Here is a 26,739-nt window from a genome sequence, read left to right as displayed (position 1 = left end):
TCACCCTGTCCCGTCTTGGCTAAAGGCCCAATATGCGCAAGTGTGACAGTAGGCGTGTGAACAGCCTTTGCAGATTTATTTCTTACACCTGCAGCACACCGTGTGTGTCTTGGAGTCCTTCTTGGGTGGGCAGAGCTGACACCTCTTCCTCTTACGGCAGCGGCCGTGTCAGAGGCGGGGCCCTGGCGCTGTTGATCACGAGGCGCCGCTACCGCCGCCGCCGCCGCCGTAGCACTCTGTAGGACTTTGACAAGGGCTGACGCCGCTTCGGTGCGGGGCAGATGCTGCCTTCTTTGGATCAGCGGCTTCACGAGTGCCTTTCCCAGCTGCTCGAGGAACACCCTGCGCTTGTTCCGCTTGCCAGGCATCCAGTCGGGCTTGATCTCTCGCCATATGACAAAGGCGTTGTAGGAGGACACGTCGAGGATGTTGTGGAAGACGACCAGGGGCCAGCGGGCAATCATCCGTCTGCAGCTGTAGGTGCCCACCACCTTGTCTAGGTTGTCCACGCCGCCCTTGTTGCAGTTGTAGTCTAGGATGAGGGCCGGCTTCCTGTCGCGGCGATCGCTGACGTGGCCCTCTGTGTGCAGCGTGCTCAAGAGTAGCACGTTCTTGTTTCTCTTTGCCAGGTAGGACACCAGAGTGGCGGTGGGCGTGAAGGCGAACCTGGAGGACAGGACCTGTCTACCCCTGGACTGGAGCAGCGCGGGCGGGAGCTCGGCCTTGTTCTTTCTCACCGTGCCCACCATGGAGCCGCTGGCCCAGGTCGTAGGAGGTGAAGAAGTTGTCGCAGGTGACGTTGCGACCGCTCAGGCCCGTTGTCAGATCGAGGACGACGCGCATCCCCTGGTTCTTCTCGGGGCCTCCGCCGGCCGCCTTGCCGGTGTACACTTGCATCTTCCAAGCGTAGCTGGACTTGGCGTCGCAGGCCACCCACGACTTGATGCCGTATTTGGCCGGCTTGCTGGGGATGTACTGACGAAAAGGACAGCGGCCTTTTGGAAAGGGGACAAGACACAAGGGCCAACTTTTGTGTTACACATGCTGCCAGCGCTGCTACAGCCGCCGCTTGTGCCGCTGCTACGGCAGCACCGCCTCTCTCTCTCAGAAGGCGCGCACACACACACACACACACACACAAAGCAAGCGCAAGCGCAATCACAAGCACAGTACCTCTGAACGGGACCAGTTGCTCGTCCACCGTCACGTCGGGCCCCGGGTTGTAGAGGGCCGGCAGCCGCGCCTCCCACAGGTCGCGGCCGGCAGCCGCGAGTTTGTCCGTGGCGAGTCTGGCGGGTCTCGACTGGTGGTCGTCGAATCGCAGCAGCCTCGAATACCTGTGAAAGACCTTGAGCGGCATGGTGGCTCGGAACACGGTCCTGCCGCTCTCGGCGTCCCACAGGCTGGCCGCGGCCTCGCCCCGGGACCTGTAGACGCCCGCTAGGATCAGCAGCCCTTCGTAGGCGCGCAGGTCCGTGGCGTCCATGGGTTGCCAGCCGTCGCCGTATTTTTTGGCCCCGTGCAGGTTCGTCATTTCCACAATTATCCTTTCTATCGCCGGTGTGACAAACAGGTGGAAGGCGGACGCGATGTCGCGGGCCTGTGTCGCGGCATAGGCCGTGGGGCCCGGAGTCTGGTCCGGCCCGACGTGGCAGATGGCGAGGGCCCCGCGGCGGCGGCCGTAGGCCACGGGGGACCACTCGATTTTGCCGTTTTTCGACAGCAACGGCGCCTCCCGTTGGTCCGGGGCCGAGGAGATCTCTTCCTCGCCGCGGTCCTCGCGCTCGTCCTCGTGCTCGTCCTCGGGCGGCTCTTCCTCGGGCTGCTCTCCCTCAGAAGAGGGAGAAGAGGCATCGTCGACCTCGCGGCGCTCGGGGTTGTATTCCTCCCCGTCTTCGTCTTCCGAAACCTCTTCCTCCTCTTCCTCCTCCTCCTGGCAATCCGAGTAGTCTTCTTGGTCCACGCTGGACAAGATCTGTTCTAGAACCTGCGCGGCCGTAAAACGCGCGGCCATGGCCGCTCGGCTCCACTGATCGGGTCCGCTGAGCTGCGGGCAAGAGTGCACTTGGCACGGGTGGGTGGGGCGCCGGTCACTTTGTGTGTGTGTGTGTGCGGGTGTGTGCGGGTGTGTGCGGGTGGGTGCCGCTGACAATATTAGAATCCTCTCTACGTAGGGCCGGCCGGGCCGGCTTACTGCGGGAGACCGAGACCCGAAAATGCTCGAGGCTCGCTTGCGCGCTCCTGTGTAGCCGTGTGCAGTCGACCCACCCCAGCCGAGCAACGAGAACACTCAGCTGCTCTCTAGCACACGACGACGGAGCACGTCCGGACCTGTGCAGCGGCTGGCAGGGTCGCTCTGAGCCACGAGCGCAACGAGAACACTCGGCTGTCACTCTAGCACACACCGGGGCACGTCCGGACCTGTGTAGCGGCTGGCAGGGCACAGCCCCGCCACACTCGCAGACACTCTACTACGCTCGACGCCACACGCCTCGCCAGTGGCTGGCAGGGTCGCTCTGACTCAGGAGCGCAAGAGCGCGACTCTAACACTCGGCTGCTCTCTAGCACACGGCGAGGCACGTCCGGACCTGTGTAGCGGCTTGCAGCGGTGAGCCCAGAGCGCAGGGCGCAGAGCGGGGAGCCCAGAGCACAGCCTCGCCACACTCGCAGACACTCTACTACGCTCCACGCCACACGCCTCGCCAGTGGCTGACAGGGTCGCTCTGACCCGCCAGCGCAAGAGCGCCAGCCCTCCACACACAAGGCCTGGGTCACTCTGACCCGCGAGCGCAGAGCACAGAAAGGGGAGCCCCCCACACACAGGGCCTGGGTCACCCTGACCCCAGGACCACGGGATGGATATATTGGGCTCCCGAGTGGCGTAGCGGTCTAAGGCATCTCAGTTCTAGAGGCGTCACTACAGACACCCTGGTTCGTATCCAGGCTGTATCGCAACCGGCCATGATTGGGAGTCCTATTGGCCCAGCATTATCCAGACTCCTCTTTAAATCTGCGTATTCCTCCAAAGCTCAGTTGTCCTGAGTCTGCACAACTCTGCCAGGACCTAGGATCAAGAGAGCCACGTAAGTGTTTTAGTACTATATCTCTTGACACAATGATGAAAATAATCATGGCCTCTAAAACTTCAAGCTGCATACTGGACCCTATTCCAACTAAACTACTGAAAGAGCTGCTTCCTGTGCTTGGCCCTCCTATGTTGAACATAATAAACGGCTCTCTATCCACCGGATGTGTACCAAACTCACTAAAAGTGGCAGTAATAAAGCCTCTCTTGAGCCAAACCTTGACCCAGAAAATATTTATAAAACTATCGGCCTATAACGAATCTTACATTCCTCTCAAATTTTTTTGAAAAAGCTGTTGCGCAACAACTCACTGCCTTCCTGAAGACAAACAATGCATACGAAATGCTTAAGTCTGGTTTTAGACCCCATCATAGCACTGAGACTGCACTTGTGAAGGTGGTAATTTACCTTTTAATGGCTTCAGACCGAGGCTCTGCATCTGTCCTCATGATCCTAGACCTTAGTTCTGCTTTTGATACCATCTATCACCACATTCTTCTGGAGAGATTGGAAACCCAAATTGGTCTACACGGACAAGTTCTGGCCTGGTTTAGATCTTATCTGTCGGAAAGATATCAGTTTGTCTCTGTGAATGGTTTGTCCTCTGACAAATCAACTGTAAATTTCGGTGTTCCTCAAGGTTCCTGTCTGGGTTGGCGCCTCCCTCGGGTTTGTGCTTATGGGGGAGATCTTCGTGGGCTATACTCGGCCTTGTCTCAGGATGGTAAGTTGGTGGTTGAAGGTTTCCCTCTAGTGGTGTGGGGGCTGTGCTTTGGCAAAGTGGGTGGGGTTATATCCTGCCTGTTTGGCCCTGACAGGGGGTCTCATCGGATGGGGCCACAGTGTCTGACCCCTCCTGTCTCAGCCTCCAGTATTTATGCTGCAGTAGTTTATGTGTTAGGGTCAGTCTGTTATATCTGGAGTACTTCTCCTGTATTATCTGGTGTCCTCTGTGAATTTAAGTATACTCTCTCTAATTCTCTCTTTCTTTCTTTCTTTCTTCTTTCTTTCTTTCTTTCTTTCTTTCTTTCTTTCTTTCTCTCTCTCTTTCTTTCTCCCTCTCTTTCTTACTCTCTTTCTCTCTCTCTCGCTCCCATGTTCTGTAATAATCTCCACCCGGCATAGCCAGAAGAGGACTGGGCACCCCTCATTGCCTGGTTCCTCTCTAGGTTTCTTCCTAGGTTTTGGCCTTTCTAGGGAGTTTTTCCTAGCCACCGTGCTTCTACACCTGCATTGCTTGCTGTTTGGGGTTTTAGGCTGGGTTTCTGTACAGCACTTTGAGATATCAGCTGATGTAAGAAGGGCTATATAAATACATATGATTGGATTTGATTTGATTTGTATACAGGGTCTGTGTGTGTGTGTGTGTTTGTGTACCTGATTTGTGTGTATACAGTGTGTGTGTGAGTATACAGGGTGTGTGTGGGTATACAGGGTGTGTGTGTATACCGAGTGTGTGTGTGTTTACAGGGTGTGTGTGTGTATACAAAGTGTGTGTGTGTTTACAGGGTGTGTGTGTATACAGAGTGTGTGTGGGTATACAGGGTGTGTGTGTGTGTTCGGTTGTTTGAAACGCTTCGATATCTTTCCAACAGCGGATTATTGAATCCTCTGTAACTCACATGATCTGTGCAGAGCTGCGTTATAACAGGTCATTTGGAGGGGGCTCTTTCTTTGAAACCTGTCCATAATATGTCACTGAGGCCTCTCTGCAGGGAGCACTTTGAGAGTCGCACGCATCTATAAATAGAAGTGCGTCGGGGCCTGCAATCCCCTGTTCCCCCTTCTGGGATTCGTATCTGAGACAGCGCCCGTAATTGGTTCTGAGAGTGTTTTTGAATGCTAACTCTTTTCAATTAATTCTTAATTTGCCTGCAAACATTTGCAGAGCGCCCTAGGGGGATCTGGCTTCTGAGCAGCTATGCTAACTTCCCCATCCACATCGACGGGACAGTAGTGGAGAAGGTGGAACGTTTTACATTAAGTTCCTCTGCATACACATCACGGACAAACTGAAATGGTCCACCCACAAAGACAGCGTGGTGAAGAAGGCGCTATAGCAACAGCGCCTCATCAAGGACAACAACCACCCGAGCCACTGCCGTTAACGGGATTGATTTGTACACACCCAGTGAAATAGCAGCGCGCCAAATTCAAAAACAAAAATAAAGGATCATTCGTAATCATACAAGTTTTTATACATGGGTTTCAAGATGAACATTCAGATTTCAAAAAGGCTAAACGGCGAAAGCAAACCATCTGAGGACAGCAACCCATCAAACAAACACATGAAAATCATATTTCAATCTTCCAGGCGTGACTCAAAAGTCAGAAATAACGATATTGTCACGACTCCGACCGAAGGTGGCTCCCCTTCCCGTTCGGGTGGCGCTCGGCGGTCGCCGTCGCTGTCCTACTAGCTGCCACTGATTCTTTTCTCCCCCTCCTTATGTGTTTATTGAGTACACCTGTTTTGAGTTGGTTACAATTAGTGAGGCTTTATTAGTCAGCCGGCCCGCCTGGTTCTTTGTGCGGGATTAATTATTGTAACCCTGTTTGCATTAGACCTTTTGCCACATTTCAGGCTTCAAACATAAAGATATAAAACTGTATTTTTTTGTGAAGAATCAACAACAAGTGGGACACAATCATGAAGTGGAACGACATTTATTGGATATTTCAAACTTTTTTAACAAATCAAAAACTGAAAAATTGGGCGTGCAAAATTATTCAGCCCCTTTACTTTCAGTGCAGCAAACTCTCTCCAGAAGTTCAGTGAGGATCTCTGAATGATCCAATGTTGACCTAAATGACTAATGATGATAAATACAATCCACCTGTGTGTAATCAAGTCTCCGTATAAATGCACCTGCACTGTGATAGTCTCAAAATTATCGCTTCAGCCTCCTGAGGTTGAAGAGGCGCCTTCTTCACGATGCTGTCTGTGTGGGTGGACCAATTCAGTTTGTCTGTGATGTGTATGCCGAGGAACTTAAAACTTACTACCCTCTCCACTACTGTTCCATCGATGTGGATAGGGGGGTGTTCCCTCTGCTGTTTCCTGAAGTCCACAATAATCTCCTTAGTTTTGTTGACGTTGAGTGTGAGGTTATTTTCCTGACACCACACTCCGAGGGCCCTCACCTCCTCCCTGTAGGCCATCTCGTCGTTGTTGGTAATCAAGCCTACCACTGTTGTGTCGTCCGCAAACTTGATTATTGAGTTGGAGGCGTGCGTGGCCACGCAGTCGTGGGTGAACAGGGAGTACAGGAGAAGGTTCAGAACGCACCCTTGTGGGGCCCCAGTGTTGAGGATCAGCGGGGTGGAAATGTTGTTGCCTACCCTCACCACCTGGGGGCGGCCCATCAGGAAGTCCAGTACCCAGTTGCACAGGGCAGGGTCGAGACCCAGGGTCTCGAGCTTGATGACGAGCTTGGAGGGTACTATGGTGTTGAATGCCGAGCTGTAGTCGATGAACAGCATTCTCACATAGGTATTCCTCTTGTCCAGATGGGTTAGGGCAGTGTGCAGTGTGGTTGAGATTGCATCGTCTGTGGACCTATTTGGGCGGTAAGCAAATTGGAGTGGGTCTAGGGTGTCAGGTAGGGTGGAGGTGATATGGTCCTTGACTAGTCTCTCAAAGCACTTCATGATGACGGAAGTGAGTGCTACGAGGCGGTAGTCGTTTAGCTCAGTTACCTTAGCTTTCTTGGGAACAGGAACAATGGTGGACCTCTTGAAGCATGTGGGAACAACAGACTGGGATAGGGATTGATTGAATATGTCCGTAAACACACCAGCCAGCTGGTCTACTCATGCTCTGAGGGCGCGGCTGGGGATGCCGTCTGGGCCTGCAGCCTTGCGAAGGTTGACACATTTAAATGTTTTCCTCACGTCGGCTGCAGTGAAGGAGAGTCCGCATGTTTTAGTTGCGGGCCGTGTCAGTGGCTCTGTATTGTCCTCAAAGCGGGCAAAAAAGTTATTTAGTCTGCCTGGGAGCAAGACATCCTGTTTCCGTGACGGGGCTGGTTTTCTTTTTGTAATCCGTGATTGACTCTAGACCCTGCCACATACCGCTTGTGTCTGAGCCATTGAATTGAGATTCTAATTTGTCTCTATACTGACGCTTAGCTTGTTTGATTGCCTTGTGGAGTGAATAGTTACACTGTATTCGGTCATGTTTCCGGTCACCTTGCCCTGATTAAAAGCAGTGGTTCGGGCTTTCAGTTTCACGCGAATGCTGCCATCAATCCACGGTTTCTGGTTTGGGAATGTTTTAATCGTTGCTATGGGAACAACATCTTCAACGCACGTTCTAATGAACTTGCTCACCGAATCAGCGTATTCGTCAATGTTGTTGTCTGACGCAATACGAAACATTTCCCAGTCCACGTGATGGAAGCAGTCTTGGAGTGTGGAATCAGATTGGTTGGACCAGCGTTGAACAGACCTCAGCGCGGGAGCTTCTTGTTTTAGTTTCTGTCTGTAGGCAGGGATCAACAAAATGGAGTCGTGGTCAGATTTTCCGAAAGGAGGGTGGAACAATAGTGATAATACTAGTAGTAACAATAGTGATACTACTTGTAGTAACAATAGTAATACTACTAAAAGTAACAATAGTAATACTACTAAAAGTAACAATAGTAATACTACTAATAGTAACAATAGTAATACTACTAGTAGTAACAATAGTAATAATACTAATAGCAATAATAGTAATACTACCAGTAGTAACAATAGTAATACTACGTGTAGTAACAATAGTAATAATACTAATAGTAACAAAAGTAATACTACCAGTAGAAACAATAGTAATACTACTAGTAGTAACAAGAATAATACTAGTAGAAACACTAGTAATAACAAAATGAGTAATAATAGTAATAACAATGGTGGTAATAGTAGTAGTAATAATAGTAATAACAATAATAGTAGTAATAATAGTAGCAATAAAAACAGTGCAAATAACCATATTAATATCAATTGTAATAGTAATAATAGTAGTAATAATAAGAGTACAAATGACAATATTAATAGTAATAATAAAAGTAATAATAGTAGTAATAACAGTAATCATAATAATACTAGTAGTAATAATATTAGTATTAATAGTAATAGTATATTTATAGTAATAATAACAGTGCAGATAATAAAAGTAATAGTGATAATAATATTAATAATCATAGTACAAATAACAATTTGAATAGTAATAGTAATAATAATAATAATAATAGTAATAATAATAATAATAATAATAGTAATAATTGTACAAATATTAAGTGGATTGACACAGGGGAACCCAACAGGCTTTAGCCCCCCTAAAATATTCATTAACTCCCCCCCTAAATAAATCAATATATATATCAGTCAATATATTTTTTCTGTGATTTATTTTTTCCGTCAACCGTTCCATCGCATCTTAAGCTTCATACCGGGCGGGCACTAGGACCTAGAGTTGGCTGCTGCTGTAGAGGCTGTTGCATGCGCTAGTGACAGTTCGGTCTACTTGTAGCTAACATTTTGGTTAATGTTAGCTACTGCTGTGGCTTGAGACTGCTAGCTAACAGTAAACTGAGAGGAAAAGGTTCAGACAGGATGGAGTCATGCAGATAGGCTACGATGTGAATGTGTGGTAAGTTAGAACAGAGAGAGAGAGAGTTTTCACTACTATAGACTTTGGTCATAATCAAAGCTTTGTTAACCAATAGGTTTTTACGTGAGGCTGCCTTTAAGTTACAGTGTAACAGACGTTGCGAGCTAGCTAAAGGTAACCGTGTCTTTTAAATTCGACATATGGTATGCAGCGATGATATCTGTTGTATTTAATGTAGTTTTGCTAGTTTTGCTATCTGTGCCAGGCTATAAATGAGACAGATGATGTAACATGATGACGATGTAACATGAGGATGATGTAACATGATGATGAAGTAACATGATGATGATGATGTAACATGATGATGATGTAACATGATGATGATGTAACATGATAATGATGTAACATGATGATGATGATGTAACATCATGAACATCATGCATGCTATCTTTTCATACTTAATTGCTTTCATTCAGTAGAAAAGGTGACATAGTGTTGATCACAATGTCATTGAATTATCGTTAATGTCTCAACTGTAGGCTAGCTATCGACATTTCGTTACATGGATATACGGAAATTATTCAAGAGAGGCCGTGCCAGCAGCTCTGACGAAGGCCAATTCGGAAATTAAGATTTTAACAGTTCAAACAAACAAATTAAAACTTAAACCGACTATTAAGCCTTGAGTTATCGTAAATATGAGTTTAATAACAATACATGACAAAACACAGCAGACAAGAATGAGGGAAAGAAGCTGGAGGCTAACAGGGCTGAGGGAGCATGTCTGATCAGGGTTAGTGATTTTTTTTTTAAAGCAAGTAGATGTTTAAGCTTTCAGTTAAAGTTGTACAGCATATGACAGCATATGTCTTACTTCTGTTAGGCAAAAATAAATTATGTTCATGATATCTTAAAGGGTCATGCAGAAAGAGAGACTTCTATGCAAGGCAGAGATCAACATACGAGCTGTATAAGTGAGAGACAGCAATCATGCCCAGAGAAATAGGGAACAAACAGATCCAGAGAGAGAGGGACAAAAAACAGATCCAGAGAGAGAGAGAGAGGGACAACAAACAGATCCAGAGAGAGAGAGAGAGAGAGACAACAAACAGATCCAGACAGAGAGGGACAACAAACAGATCCAGACAGAGAGAGACAACAAACAGATCCAGAGAGAGAGAGACAACAAACAGATCCAGACAGAGAGGGACAACAAACAGATCCAGAGAGAGAGAGACAACAAACAGATCCAGAGAGAGAGACAACAAACAGATCCAGACAGAGAGGGACAACAAACAGATCCAGAGAGAGAGAGACAACAAACAGATCCAGAGAGGGAGAGACAACAAACAGATCCAGAGAGAGAGAGACAACAAACAGATCCAGAGAGAGAGGGACAATTAACAGATCCAGACAGAGAGGAACAACAAACAGATCCAGAGAGAGAGGGACAACAAACAGATCCAGAGAGAGAGGGACAATAAACAGATCCAGAGAGAGAGACATCAAACAGATCCAGAGAGAGAGACAACAAACAGATCCAGAGAGAGAGGGACAATAAACCGATCCAGAGAGAGAGACATCAAACAGATCCAGAGAGAGAGACAACAAACAGATCTAGAGAGAGAGAGACAACAAACCGATCCAGAGAGAGAGGGACAACAAACAGATCCAGAGAGAGAGGGACAACAAACAGATCCAGAGAGAGAGAGACAACAAACCGATCCAGAGAGAGAGGGACAACAAACAGATCCAGAGAGAGAGAGAGAGGGACAACAAACAGATCCAGAGAGGGACAACAAACAGATCCAGAGAGAGACAACAAACAGATCCAGAGAGAGAGGGACAACAAACAGATCCAGAGAGGGACAACAAACAGATCCAGAGAGAGACAACAAACAGATCCAGAGAGAGAGACAACAAACAGATCCAGAGAGAGACAACAAACAGATCCAGAGAGAGACAACAAACAGATCCAGAGAGAGAGAGACAACAAACAGATCCAGAGAGAGACAACAAACAGATCCAGAGAGAGACAACAAACAGATACAGACAGAGAGAGAGGGACAACAAACAGATCCAGACAGAGAAGGACAACAAACAGATCCAGACAGAGAGGAACAACAAACAGATCCAGAGAGGGACAACAAACAGATCCAGAGAGTGAGGGACAACAAACAGATCCAGAGAGAGACAACAAACAGATCCAGAGAGAGAGGGACAACAAACAGATCCAGAGAGAGAGGGACAACAAACAAATCCAGAGAGAGAGGGACAACAAAAAGATCCAGACAGAGAGGAACAACAAACAGATCCAGACAGAGAGGAACAACAAACAGATCCAGAGAGAGAGAGAGGGAAAACAAACAGATCCAGAGAGAGAGAGAGAGGGACAACAAACAGATCCAGAGAGGGACAACATACAGATCCAGAGAGGGACAACAAACAGATCCAGAGAGAGACAACAAACAGATCCAGAGAGAGAGGGACAACAAACAGATCCAGAGAGAGAGACAACAAACAGATCCAGAGAGAGACAACAAACAGATCCAGAGAGAGACAACAAACAGATCCAGAGAGAGAGAGACAACAAACAGATCCAGAGAGAGACAACAAACAGATCCAGAGAGAGACAACAAACAGATCCAGAGAGAGACAACAAACAGATCCAGACAGAGAGAGAGGGACAACAAACATATCCAGACAGAGAGGGACAACAAACAGATCCAGAGAGAGAGACAACAAACAGATCCAGAGAGAGACAACAAACAGATCCAGACAGAGAGGAACAACAAACAGATCCAGAGAGGGACAACAAACAGATCCAGAGAGAGAGGGACAACAAACAGATCCAGAGAGAGAGACAACAAACAGATCCAGAGAGAGACAACAAACAGATCCAGAGAGAGAGGGACAACAAACAGATCCAGAGAAACAGGGACAACAAACAGATCCAGAAAGAGATGGACAACAAACAGATCCAGACAGAGAGGGACAACAAACAGATCCAGAGAGAGAGAGACAACAAACAGATCCAGACAGAGAGGAACAACAAACATATCCAGAGAGAGAGAGAGGGACAACAAACAGATCCAGACAGAGAGGAACAACAAACAGATCCAGAGAAACAGGGACAACAAACAGATACAGAGAGAGAGAGACAACAAACAGATCCAGAGAGAGAGGGACAACAAACAGATCCAGAGAGAGAGAGACAACAAACAGATCCAGAGAGAGATGAATAACAAACAGATCCAGAGAGAGAGAGAGACAAACAGATCCAGAGAGAGAGAGAGAGACAACAAACAGATCCAGAGAGAGAGAGAGACAACAAACAGATCCAGAGAGAGAGACAACAAACAGATCCAGAGAGAGAGAGAGACAACAAACAGATCCAGAGAGAGAGAAACAACAAACAGATCCAGAGAAGGAGGGACAACAAACAGATCCAGAGAGCGAGAGAGACAACAAACAGATCCAGACAGAGAGGAACAACAAACAGATCCAGAGAGAGAGAGAGGGACAACAAACAGATCCAGACAGAGAGGAACAACAAACAGATCCAGAGAAACAGGGACAACAAACAGATACAGAGAGAGAGAGACAACAAACAGATCCAGAGAGAGAGGGACAACAACCAGATCCAGAGAGAGAGAGACAACAAACAGATCCAGAGAGAGATGAATAACAAACAGATCCAGAGAGAGAGAGAGACAAACAGATTCAGAGAGAGAGAGAGACAACAAACAGATCCAGAGAGAGAGACATCAAACAGATCCAGAGAGAGAGAGAGACAACAAACAGATCCAGAGAGAGAGAGACAACAAACAGATCCAGAGAGAGAGAGACAACAAACAGATCCAGAGAGAGAGAGAGACAACAAACAGATCCAGACAGAGAGGAACAACAAACAGATCCAGAGAGAGAGAGACAACAAACAGATCCAGAGAGAGAGGGACAACAAACAGATCCAGACAGAGAGGAACAACAAACAGATCCAGAGAGAGAGAGAGGGACAACAAACAGATCCAGACAGAGAGGAACAACAAACAGATCCAGAGAAACAGGGACAACAAACAGATACAGAGAGAGAGAGACAACAAACAGATCCAGAGAGAGAGAGACAAACAGATCCAGAGAGAGAGGAATAACAAACAGATCCAGAGAGAGAGAGACAAACAGATCCAGAGAGAGAGGAATAACAAACAGATCCAGACAGAGAGGAACAACAAACAGATCCAGAGAAACAGGGACAACAAACAGATACAGAGAGAGAGAGACAACAAACAGATCCAGAGAGAGAGGGACAACAAACAGATCCAGAGAGAGAGACAACAAACAGATCCAGAGAGAGATGAATAACAAACAGATCCAGAGAGAGAGAGAGACAAACAGATTCAGAGAGAGAGAGAGACAACAAACAGATCCAGAGAGAGAGACAACAAACAGATCCAGAGAGAGAGAGAGACAACAAACAGATCCAGAGAGAGAGAGACAACAAACAGATCCAGAGAGAGAGAGACAACAAACAGATCCAGAGAGAGAGAGAGACAACAAACAGATCCAGACAGAGAGGAACAACAAACAGATCCAGAGAGAGAGAGAGAGGGACAACAAACAGATCCAGACAGAGAGGAACAACAAACAGATCCAGAGAAACAGGGACAACAAACAGATACAGAGAGAGAGAGACAACAAACAGATCCAGAGAGAGACAACAAACAGATCCAGAGAGAGAGGAATAACAAACAGATCCAGAGAGAGAGAGACAAACAGATCCAGAGAGAGAGGAATAACAAACAGATCCAGACAGAGAGGAACAACAAACAGATCCAGAGAGAGAGGGACAACAAACAGATCCAGAGAGAGAGACAACAAACAGATCCAGATAGAGAGAGGGACAACAAACAGATCCAGAGAGAGAGAGACATCAAACAGATCCAGAGAGAGAGAGACAACAAACAGATCCAGACAGAGAGGAACAACAAACAGATCCTGAGAGAGAAAGTAATCAAGCCACTGCAGCAACTCCTTCCAGAAATTAGAGCAATTTAGGTGACAAAGACACTGGACAAGTGAAGCTGAATAGCTACCCACACAAAAGTTTGGTCACACAGAAAAGGCCATTTCAGCACTGCTGGTTTGAGAAAGACAATTGGGTAGAGTACCCTGTCCACAGAAACACAGCTTTCTGCTTTCCATCTAGAGGTTTTGGCAAAAACATTCAATTGTATTATTTAGTCAGTAATGGCTGCAAAAATGGAAAAAAAAATCTTTGTTTATCTTCGGTAAACATGAAATGGCACGAACACACAGAGACAGTGTTGTGTCAACGCAAAGCTACCAGGCAACTAGCAGTCATGGCAACATTGCTCAGATTTTAAACATCTGCCCATGCTCGTGATATTGCAGGGAGAATGGAGTATCTGAGGAGAATTGTTGCGGTCACCTCAATGTTAGGAAGACAGGGACTCTCTTTCCGTGCCAATGATGAATCTCGTGAAAGCACAAATGGAGGGAACTTTTTTGAATGCATGGAGCTTTTGAAGGAGTTTGACCCTTTCCTGCAAAGGTACAATGCTCCATCAAATACGACGTCTCTCTCTCCAGAATCTCAGAATGACGTGATCGAATGCTGTGCTCAAGAGTTTATGGACGCCATTATGGCGGATGAGGTCAGGGATGGGCAGTCTGAACAGTTGGCTCTGTGTGTTAGATATGTGACAGAGGGAACAGTTAAGGAGCGTTTACTAGCACTAGCAGAAATCAAGTCATTTGATGCCCAATCGATAGCAAATGAGTTGTAACAGCAGCTCCAAATGAGAGGGCAGGCAGGCCTAACGTGCACAGACCTATGATGGGGGTAGCAGGCCTAACGTGTGTTGACCTATGATGGAGGTAGCAGGCCTAAAGTGTGTTGACCTATGAGAGAGGTAGCAGGCCTAAAGTGTGTTGACCTATGAGAGAGGTAGCAGGTCTAATGTGCACAGACCTATGATGGAGGTAGCAGGCCTAACGTGTGTTGAACTATGATGGAGGTAGCAGGCCTAACATGAACAGACCTATGATGGAGGTAGCAGGTCTAACGTGCACAGACCTATGATGGAGGTAGCAGGCCTAACGTGCGCAGACCTATGATGGAGGTAGCAGGCCTAACGTGCACAGACCTATGATGGAGGTAGCAGGCCTAACGTGCGCAGACCTATGATGGAGGTAGCAGGCCTAACGTGCGCAGACCTATGATGGAGGTAGCAGGCCTAAAGTGCACAGACCTATGATGGAGGTAGCAGGCCTAATGTGCTCAGACCTATGATGGAGGTAGCAGGCCTAACGTGTGTTGACCTATGATGGAGGTAGCAGGCCTAACGTGTGTTGACCTATGAGAGAGGTAGCAGGCCTAACGTGCGCAGACCTATGATGGAGGTAGCAGGCCTAACGTGCACATACCTATGATGGGGGTAGCAGGCCTAACGTGTGTTGACCTATGATGGAGGTAGCAGGCCTAACGTGTGTTGACCTATGATGGAGGTACCAGGCCTAACGTGCACAGACCTATGATGGGGGTAGCAGGCCTAACGTGCGTTGACCTATGATGGAGGTAGCAGGCCTAACGTGTGTTGACCTATGATGGAGGTAGCAGGCCTAACGTGCACAAACCTATGATGGAGGTAGCAGGCCTAACATGAACAGACCTATGATGGAGGTAGCAGGCCTAACGTGTGTTGACCTATGATGGAGGTAGCAGGCCTAACGTGCACAAACCTATGATGGAGGTAGCAGGCCTAACGTGCACAAGCCTATGATGGAGGTAGCAGGCCTAACGTGCGTTGACCTATGATGGAGGTAGCAGGCCTAACGTGTGTTGACCTATGATGGAGGTAGCAGGCCTAACGTGCACAAACCTATGATGGAGGTAGCAGGCCTAACGTGCACAGACCTATGATGGAGGTTGCAGGCCTAACGTGCACAGACCTATGATGGAGGTAGCAGGCCTAACGTGTTATTGACCTATGATGGAGGTAGCAGGCCTAAAGTGTGTTGACCTATGAGAGAGGTAGCAGGCCTAAAGTGTGTTGACCTATGAGAGAGGTAGCAGGTCTAACGTGCACAGACCTATGATGGAGGTAGCAGGCCTAACATGAACAGACCTATGATGGAGGTAGCAGGCCTAACGTGTGTTGACCTATGATGGAGGTAGCAGGCCTAACGTGTGTTGACCTATGATGGAGGTAGCAGGCCTAACGTGTGTTGACCTATGATGGAGGTAGCAGGCCTAACGTGTGTTGACCTATGATGGAGGTAGCAGGCCTAACGTGCACAGACCTATGATGGAGGTAGCAGGTCTAACGTGCACAGACCTATGATGGGGGTAGCAGGCCTAAAGTGTGTTGACCTATGATGGAGGTAGCAGGCCTAACGTGCACAGACCTATGATGGAGGTAGCAGGTCTAACGTACACAGACCTATGATGGAGGTAGCAGGCCTAATGTGTGTTGACCTATGATGGAGGTAGCAGGCCTAACGTGTGTTGAACTATGATGGAGGTACAAGCCTAACGTGCACAGACCTATGATGGAGGTAGCAGGCCTAATGTGCACAGACCTATGATGGAGGTAGCAGGCCTAACGTGCACAGACCTATGATGGAGGTTGCAGGCCTAACGTGCACAGACCTATGATGGAGGTAGCAGGCCTAATGTGCGTTCCACAGACCTATGATGGTGCAGCTGTCATGAGTGGGTCCAAAGGAGGTGTACAAGCACATTTCAGAGTGTTGCATCCGGAAGCAATTGATGTACATTGCTTTGCTCATGAGCTTCATTTGGTGTTGTGTCATTCTTGCAGGGCGATTCCGGAGGCTGCTGAGTTTTTCAGTTTCTTGGAGAATGTGCATTTGTTTTTTCAGTACATCCCTAGTTAACCACCACAAATTCAAAGAAGCTCAGTCCAAACTTGGAATAGCATCAGCTGAACTTGTACAGCTCTCAAACACTCGCTGGGCATGCCAGCTGCGGTCCATAAATGCAGTCCTGGACATTTAACTGCTATTGTTGACTGTCTATTGTTGACTGCTATTGTTGACTGAGAGCAAAGCTTCATCAGTTCTCTGTATTTGCTACTGATATTTCAGTCTCTTCTTTCTGTAACTGAGGGACGACACAAGTTCCTCCAGAAAGAGACTGTAGACCTGGCAGAAGCTTGTTTCAGCAAACAAGCTGTATGTGACACACTGATAGGCAAACACACAGATGCATTTACCACATAACTTTATGACAGAACCAAAGCACTCTGGGAAATTCACAATATTCCAGAGGCAGATGTCACAAGAAAGCTCAAACAAAGGAAAATGGGAGATTTTGTAGTGGAGACCTCCTTGGGTTGAGACACAGAATTGTCATGTTCCCAAACAATGAAAACAGAGTTGTTGCTCCCCTGCTTGGACAGGATGGTTTGTAAAACCAGCGATTCTCGACTGTAGATGCAGGTCTGCTCAAAGGCAGACAGGCATGCAGAACCAACTCAAACATCTTCCTAGATACATCATGCTTAATTAACTGAGTTTGCCAAGCACTACAGTATTGATGTTAAAACACAAGAGATGTTGGTGGCCAGAAACTTTCTTGCCCGGAAAAGAGAGGCTGGATGGCTTGCTGTGCATAACCTCCTGGATGATGAAGTTTTTCCTTCTCTGAAGGAAATCATTCACGTTGCCTTCACAGTTCCTGTGAGCAGCTGCTCCTGTGAAAGGTCCTTTAGTGCACTGTGCCAGCTTGCACTCCTGGTTGCGTAAGACAGCGGGTCAGAAAAGGCTTGCAAGTCTTGCAGCCATGTCCATTGAGGGTGAAGTGCTTGGGGCACTAAGCCACAGTAGTGTTGTTGACCGCTTTGCCACCTTTAACAATAAGAGGTACACTTTGATGTGTCCACCCACACAATAACCATCAAAAGAGAGAAGCAGGAGGAGAAGTTCTGTAAATTAGGTTGTGATATTTGTTTGGGATCTTACTTTTTTTTTTATCCGATTTTATTCCTAGTTTTTAAACATTTATTTAGCTCATTAGTTGAATTTAGTTTTGGCCATTGTGGATGCTACTGTGAAAGTAGTAGCAATAATAATAATATTAATAGTAAAAATAATAATAGTGATAATGGTAATGATACTATTAATAATAATATTAGTAGTAGTAATAATACAAAACATAATATTTTTTTATAATGTTAATAGTAATAAAAATAGTACAAATTTATAGTGATACTAATAGTTATAATAGTAAAAGTATTAAATATAGTAATACTAATAATAATAGTAATAATTATAATAATAATACTAAAAGTAGTAGTAATAACAGTAATAGTAATAATAATCGTACAAATAATAGTATTTATAGTAATAACAGTAAAATAATAATAACAGTGGGAGTGTGTGTGGGGATGTTAGTGGGAGTGTGGGTGGGGGTGTGTGTGGGTGTGTTAGTTTTAGTGTGAGTGTGTGTGTGGGGATATTAGTGGGAGTGTGTGTGGGGATGTTAGTGGGAGTGTGTGTGGGGATATTAGTGTAGGCGTAATAGGTGGATATACATGCAAACAAGAACATTTAAAACATGTCTACTACTACTGGAATTAACACACAACCCTCGGAGCCATAGCTCTCAGCTTACCCCAATCCACCATCCCAGTCCACAACATCCTAGCTAAACCCAAGCCTACTTCAAGGTAACTGCACTCACTGCTGCCCCTAGTGGCTGGTTTCCATGTCCTCTCCCGACGTCCCCAGACATGGATGGACATGGATGGACTTTTTTTCACGGCTGACCTGGCTGTAATATAACGTGTTTGGTGCGGGTTTTTATTGCATGTTTGTGAATCACGAAGTTTGCAACAGAGTGATCAAATTAAGATCCTACACCTGTAGACCTACAGACCCACACATATTCACACTGCACAGCAGGTGCCAAGGTCTGTCTGAACCAAGCCTCAATATCTAGACGCCTCCATATGTGTGTGTGTCTGTGTGCGTGTGTATGTGTGTGTATCTCTGTGTGTGTGTGTGTGTAGCCTACTCTCCTGTTCACATAATTGGAGCTGAGAGAGGCTTCTCCACTCTGTACTGAGCTCAGAGATATATTTATAACTGTAAAGTTCAACCTGACATCTGTTTTTTTTTTACTGAGCTCTGGCGTTCTGCTTTCAAATAGTTCTCATGTCGTTTTTCCTCCCAATTCTCTCTCTCTCTCTCTGTCTAATGTTCTTTTTCTTTCTCTTTCTTTTTCTCTCGCACTCTCTCTCTCTCCCCCAGTCTCTGGTCTCTCTCTCTCCCCCAGTCTCTGGTCTCTCTCTCTCTCCCCCAGTCTCTGGTCTCTCTCTCTCCCCCAGTCTCTGGTCTCTCTCTCTCCCCCTCTCTCTCTCTGGTCTCTCTCTCTCCCCCCTCTCTCTCTGGTCTCTCTCTCTCTCCCCCAGTCTCTGGTCTCTCTCTCTCCCCCAGTCTCTGGTCTCTCTGTCTCTCCCCCAGTCTCTGGTCTCTCTCTCTCTCCACCAGTCTCTGGTCTCTCTCTCTCTCCCCCAGTCTCTGGTCTCTCTCTCTCCCCCAGTCTCTGGTCTCTCTCTCTCTCCCCCTCTCTCTCTGGTCTCTCTCTCTCTCCCCCTCTCTCTCTGGTCTCTCTCTCTCCCCTCTCTCTGGTCTCTGGTCTCTCTCTCCCCCCTCTCTCTCTGGTCTCTCTCTCTCTCCCCCCTCTCTCTCTGGTCTCTCTCTCTCTCTCCCCCTCTCTCTGGTCTCCTGTCTCTCTCCCTCTCTCTCTGGTCTCTCTCTCTCCCCCTCTCTCTCTGGTCTCCCCCCCCCCTTTCTCTGATCTCTGGTCTCTCTCCCTTGCTCTCTGGTCTCTCTCTCCCCCTCTCTCTCTGGTCTCTCTCTCTCCCCCTCTCTCTCTGGACTCTCTCTCTCCCCCTCTCTCTCTCTGGTCTCTCTCTCTCTCCCCCCTCTCTCTCTGGTCTCTCTCTGTCTCCCCCAGTCTCTGGTCTCTCTCTCTCCCCCAGTCTCTGGTCTCTCTCTCTCCCCCAGTCTCTGGTCTCTCTCTCTCCCCCAGTCTCTGGTCTCTCTCTCTCTCTCTCCCCCAGTCTCTGGTCTCTCTCTCTCCCCCAGTTTCTGGTCTCTCTCTCTCTCCCCCTCTCTCTCTGGTCTCTCTCTCTCCCCCTTCTCTCTCTGTCTCTCTCTCTCTCCCCCAGTCTCTGGTCTCTCTCTCTCCCCCAGTCTCTGGTCTCTCTCTCTCTCCCCGAGTCTCTGGTCTCTCTCTCTCCCCCAGTCTCTGGTCTCTCACTCTCTCCCCTAGTCTCTGGTCTCTCTCTCTCCCCCAATTTCTGGTCTCTCTCTCTCTCTCCCCCTCTCTCTGGTCTCTTGTCTCTCTCCCTCTCTCTCTGGTCTCTCTCTCTCTCCCCCTCTCTCTCTGGTCTCTCTCTCTCTCCCCCTCTCTCTGGTCTCTGGTCTCTCTCTCTCCCCCTCTCTCTCTGGTCTCTCTCTCTCCCCCTTCTCTCTCTGGTCTCTCTCTCTCTCCCCCTCTCTCTGGTCTCTTGTCTCTCTCCCTCTCTCTCTGGTCTCTCTCTCTCTCCCCCTCTCTCTCTGGTCTCTCTCTCTCTCTCCCCCTCCCCCTCTCTCTGGTCTCTTGTCTCTCTCCCTCTCTCTCTGGTCTCTCTCTCTCCCCCTCTCTCTCTCTCCCCCCTCTCTCTGGTCTCTGGTCTCTCTCCCTCGCTCTCTGGTCTCTCTCTCCCCCTCTCTCTCTGGTCTCTCTCTCCCCCCTCTCTCTCTGGACTCTCTCTCCCCCTCTCTCTCTCTGGTCTCTCTCTCTCCCCCCTCTCTCTCTGGTCTCTCTCGCTCTCTCCCCCTCTCTCTGGTCTCTCTCCCTCTCTCTCTGGTCTCTCTCTCTCCCCTCTCTCTGGTCTCTCTCTCTCTCTCTCCCTCTCTCTCTGGTCTCTCTCCCTCTCTCTGGTCTCTCTCTCTCTCCCCCTCTCTCTGGTCTCTCTCTCTCTCCCCCTCTCTCTCGGGTCTCTCTCTCTCTCCCTCAGTCATGCAGACAGGCTCAGCAATCTAAAGTGTGAGAGTCTCTAACAGAGAGGGGTTGTGTCCCAAATGGCACAATATTTCCTATATAGTGCACTACTTTTTTTTTACCAGGGCTCTGTTCAACAGTAGTTCACTACGTAGGAAATAGGGTGCCATTTGGGACACAGGCAGAGAGATTTTACTTTGTAGAGAAGAGTCTTCTTATACAGAATACTCACCCCTTTTCAAAACATCTCAAAGTTCCACTGCCAGTCGACAGGAAGTGGTTGATTTCTCCTGTTGACTATTGATGTTCATTGTTTGTTACAGATTAAACATGGAAAGGATGGCTGCATAAAAGCTTCCACAAGACGGTGGTGTTCATTTTAACGTCTTTCTTATTTTTCACAATCGGCACCTCTAAGATATCGTCTACATGTAGCTGTGACACGGGCCATATCATATAGCACTCTGATGAAGGCCGTAACGCGCTCGCTTTGAGTGAAGTCTTTCGATGTCAGAACAGTTAAATTATATATATATATATATGTATTTTTATATAACGACATAGCGTTACAATAGGAGAAAAAGGGATACAGATTTACCATAGCAGTAAGATTCATATTAACTGTAGTATCTATAATATATTAAACATGTTCCTGCTACCCCTGAGGGGTCATCTCTGAATCTCTGTAGCTAAATACTCTGTCTCATACCACTGCTAAAATAATTGAATAATTTATGACACTTTGCATCCATTTTGTCTTAATCAGATGCTTTGAAGAAAAAGCGAGTGGGAGAGAGAGAGAGAGGGGGAGAGAGAAAGAGAGAGAGAGAGAGTGGGAGCGAGAGAGAGAGAGAGAGAGAGAGAGAGTGGGAGCGAGAGAGAGAGAGAGTGAGAGTGGGAGCGAGAGAGAGAGAGTGAGAGAGGGGGAGAGAGAGGGAGAGAGAGTGGGTGTCAGAGAGAGATACAGAGAGAGAGAGAGAGAGAGAGAGAGAGAGAGAGAGAGAGAGAGTGGGAGCGAGAGAGAGAGAGAGAGTGGGAGCGAGAGAGAGAGAGAGAGAGTGAGAGAGAGAGAGAGTGGGAGCGAGAGAGAGAGTGTGAGAGGGAGAGAGTGAGAGTGGGAGCGAGAGAGAGAGAGAGAGAGTGAGAGAGGGGGGAGAGAGGGAGAGAGAGACAGAGAGAGAGAGAGAGAGAGAGAGAGAGAGAGGGGGAGCGAGAGAGAGATAGTGATAGAGGGAGAGAGAGACAGAGAGAGAGAGAGAGAGAGAGAGAGAGAGAGAGAGGGGGAGCGAGAGAGAGATAGTGAGAGAGGGGGAGAGAGAGAGTGAGAGAGAGTGGGAGCGAGAGAGAGAGAGAGAGAGAGAGAGAGAGTGGGCGCGAGAGAGAGAGAGTGAGAGAGGGGGGAGAGAGAGAGAGAGAGAGTAGGAGCGAGAGAGAGAGTGAGAGAGGGGGAGAGAGAGAGAGAGAGAGAGAGAGGGAGACAGAGAAAGAGTAGGAGCGAGAGAGAGAGTGAGAGAGGGGGAGAGAGAGAGAGTGGGAGCGAGAGAGAGAGAGTGAGAGGGAGAGAGTGAGAGTGGGAGCGAGAGAGAGAGAGAGTGAGAGAGGGGGAGAGAGAGGGAGAGAGAGACAGAGAGAGAGAGAGAGAGAGAGAGAGAGGGGGGGAGCGAGAGAGAGATAGTGAGAGAGGGGGAGAGAGAGAGTGAGAGAGAGTGGGAGCGAGAGAGAGAGAGAGAGAGAGAGAGAGAGAGTGGGAGCGAGAGTGAGATAGTGAGAGAGTGGGAGAGAGAGAGAGAGAGAGAGAGAGAGAGAGAGAGAGTGGGCGCGAGAGAGAGAGAGTGAGAGAGGGGGGAGAGAGAGAGAGAGAGAGAGTAGGAGCGAGAGAGAGAGTGAGAGAGGGGGAGAGAGAGAGAGAGAGAGAGGGAGACAGAGAAAGAGTAGGAGCGAGAGAGAGAGTGAGAGAGGGGGAGAGAGAGAGAGCTCCTTGGAAATAATAGCCCTGCTGTGGCAAATCCTTCAGTCGACATTTTCTAAATCCCTTCTAATCTGTCACAGAGCTTCTAGGGAATACAGGAAAATAAAGCTCTTACAGAACACGGCTAGTGTGTGTGTGGGGTGGTGGTGGGGAGGGTAAGTGTGTGTGTTTTTGACCATACTCAATTTACAAACAACAAACAACCAGGGTCAGAAACCTTTCAAAGAAACACATACAATTATTTTACCACCTACCAAGAAGGTCTTGGCTTTAACAAACCATCTCTGCTCAGCGTCCATCAGGATCACCCTCTCTCTAACGGCGCTGAGGCCGTTAACACCAACTCTAAGCACTCCCTTATGTGTATGTGTGTGTGTGTGTCTGTGTGTGTCTGTATCTGTGTGTCTGTATGTGTGTGTCTGTGTGTGTGTCTGTGTGTGTTTGTCTGTCTTCGTGTTTGTCACGCTGCTAAGCTAGGTCACAACGCTGCTCCTCTTTTCGTCAACGCATGTCACAACTCATCAGTCTGACAACAGCTGATAAGCTCCCAGCCATCCAGGACCGCTTACAGATAGATACGCTCACCACTTACAGATAGATACACTCACCACTTACAGTTAGATACACTCACCACTTACAGATAGATACACTCACCACTTACAGATAGATACACTCACCACTTAGAGTTAGATACACTCACCACTTACAGATAGATACACTCACCACTTACAGATAGATACGCTCACCACTTACAGATAGATACGCTCACCACTTACAGATAGATACACTCACCACTTACAGTTAGATACACTCACCACTTACAGATAGATACACTCACCACTTACAGTTAGATACACTCACCACTTACAGATAGATACACTCACCACTTACAGATAGATACACTCACCACTTAGAGTTAGATACACTCACCACTTACAGATAGATACACTCACCACTTACAGATAGATACGCTCACCACTTACAGATAGATACGCTCACCACTTACAGATAGATACACTCACCAATTACAGATAGATACTCTCACCACTTACAGATAGATACACTCACCACTTACAGATAGATACACTCACCACTTACAGTTAGATACACTCACCACTTACAGTTAGATACACTCACCACTTACAGATAGATACACTCACCACTTACAGATAGATACGCTCACCACTTACAGATAGATACGCTCACCACTTACAGATAGATACACTCACCACTTACAGATAGATACACTCACCACTTACATATAGATACACTCACCACTTACAGATAGATACACTCACCACTTACAGATAGATACACTCACCACTTACAGATAGATACGCTCACCACTTACAGATAGATACGCTCACCACTTACAGATAGATACGCTCATCACTTACAGATAGATACGCTCACCACTTACAGATAGATACTCTCACCACTTACAGATAGATACGCTCACCACTTACAGATAGATACACTCACCACTTACAGATAGATACACTCACCACTTACAGTTAGATACACTCACCACTTACAGTTAGATACACTCACCACTTACAGATAGAGACACTCACCACTTACAGATAGATACACTCACCACTTACAGATAGATACTCACCACTTACAGATAGATACACTCACCACTTACAGATAGAGACACTCACCACTTACAGTTAGATACACTCACCACTTACAGATAGAGACACTCACCACTTACAGATAGATACGCTCACCACTTACAGATAGATACACTCACCACTTACAGATAGATACTCACCAAGACACCCCAAGACACCCTAAGACACCCCAAGACACTCCAAGACAACCAAAGACACTCCAAGACACCCCAAGACACTCCAAGACACCCCAAGACACCCCAAGACACCCCAAGACACCCCAATACATGAAAACGACCCTCAACAACATGCTAAAACACCCTCAGCATCTAAGATGAGTTTCCTGTCATGAATTATAACATAAAATGACTGGAAGTTGCTTTTGATAAAAGCGTCTGCTAAATGGCATATATGATATTATTATTGTTATTATTAGTAGTAGTATTATTGTATTTACTAAGGTGATTTTATCTGTGTCTTTTGGACCAATGCAGCACCATACGGGATCCTACCTCTCAGTGTGCGTTTGTCCATCCATGTGTGTGTGTGTGTGTGTGTGTGTGTGTGTGTGTGTGTGTGTGTGTGTGTGTGTGTGTGTGTGTAAGGCAGAGCAGGGGGCAGCCATGGGGGGGTTCCTACCTCGCTATGATGAACACAGAGAAGATTAGATGAAGCCTTCTGATTGGACTTGGAGGTAATTAAGATCAGACAGCAAGGAGAAATCATTGAGATAGAACATCTGTACGTGAGAGAAGACCACTTATTGGAGAGAGAGAGGGGTTGGGGGGGGGCAGCAGAGAGCGAGAGGGGGGGGGGGTGAAAGACAGATAGACAAAGAGATAGAGAGGGGAGGAGAGAGAGTGAGATAGGCAGAGACAGAGAGAGGGAGAGGAAAAACGACATGAGAAGCATTTGAAAGCAGAACATCAGAGAGAGACAGAGCAAGAGAGGAGTGGTATTGCTGAGGAATTGCTAAACACCTTTGGTCAACATCGCTATGGCAGCCTGTTGCCATGGTGATAACATGGAAGCAATAAGTTAAAACTGTTGGGAAATGTAACTGAAATATGTAAAAAAAAGATGTCACAAACTGTTCTTCTGAGTAGCAAACAACAAAGTTTTGTTAAAAAAATATTATTCCCAGACCAACGATTGTATATATGAATGGACAAAGCCATCGATCACTTGACACCATCGATTCCTATATGAACTCAATAGCACACTGAAACCAAATTAAGTCGTTTAAGATAGCGTCTCTTTTAGACATAACATGGGCACTTGGAGTTACTCCAGGAGCAGGTTAGCTCAGTGCTGCCCCCTCTCATTGAGTTAATCCAGTGAAAGGCCGACCGGGGTACTGCAGGCTGCCATTAGAAAATTAAATGATCCTGACAACTTCTGTGCTTGATTTTATAAATGAATAGGTACAAGGACATGTATTTAGTTAATTAGAAGCAATAAATATTACCCTGATTGTTTTAAAATATGTTATTTATTTACACAAAGATTCAACATGAATATTGCAGTTTTTCCATTCACAAAAATAGAAGGGGATTTCGTTTTGCCTGCAGTAACACGGTTGGCCTTGAACTTCGGTGGCCAGAATGAGAGGTAGCAGTCGTTCTCCCCTGTGTCAGACCAGTCTGGGGCTAGAGATGTCCAGGGGGTTAGTTTGTCTGACCAGGTGTCCTGAGTTGTTCCCTAGTTCAGATATAGTGCACTACTTTTGACCAGGACCCAATAGGACTGAAAAGTAGTGCACTATATAGGCAATAGGACTCTGGTCTATAGTAGTACCACTATATAGGGAATAGGGCTCTGGTCTATAGTAGTGCACTATATAGGGAATAGGGCTCTGGTCTATAGTAGTGTACTATATAGGGAATACGGCTCTGGTCTATAGTAGTGCACTATATAGGGAATAGGGCTCTGGTCTATAGTAGTACCACTATATAGGGAATAGGGCTCTGGTCTATAGTAGTGCACTATATAGGGAATAGGGCTCTGGTCTATAGTAGTACCACTATATATGGAATAGGGCTCTGGTCTATAGTAGTACCACTATATAGGGAATAGGGCTCTGGTCTATAGTAGTACCACTATATAGGGAATAGGGCTCTGGTCTATAGTAGTACCACTATATAAGGAATAGGGCTCTGGTCAATAGTTGTAGAAAAGGCCCATGGAGTTGGTAGAATAATCCTTTAATTCATGGCCATTTACTCAGCTGGGCCAGGGGCGCTTTAATTAGGTCAGGTGGAAATGTCGGACAGATCTCAACTCCATAAAAGGAGGAAATTGCCATCGCCTGATCTCGCTGCTTTCTCTTCCTTAACTCCATCTGATCCAGAAGTTCTGTGCGCCCATGAATCCACGTAAGTCCACCGACTCTGTTACCTTTCATCCGAACTATCTGTTGCGATCCGGAGATGGGCCAT

General features: G+C 47.1%; 1 pseudogene; it reads right to left on the bottom strand.

The window, feature by feature from the left end:
* Nucleotides 1–26,739, bottom strand: LOC149981379 (uncharacterized; annotated as a pseudogene).

The sequence above is a fragment of the Oncorhynchus mykiss genome, chromosome 8, assembly GCF_057628025.1.
Source record: "Oncorhynchus mykiss isolate SJ-2025 chromosome 8, ASM5762802v1, whole genome shotgun sequence".
Taxonomy (NCBI): Eukaryota; Metazoa; Chordata; class Actinopteri; order Salmoniformes; family Salmonidae; genus Oncorhynchus; species Oncorhynchus mykiss.
The sequence above is the reverse complement of the archived record's forward strand: the minus strand, read 5'-3'. Positions and strand labels throughout refer to the sequence as shown.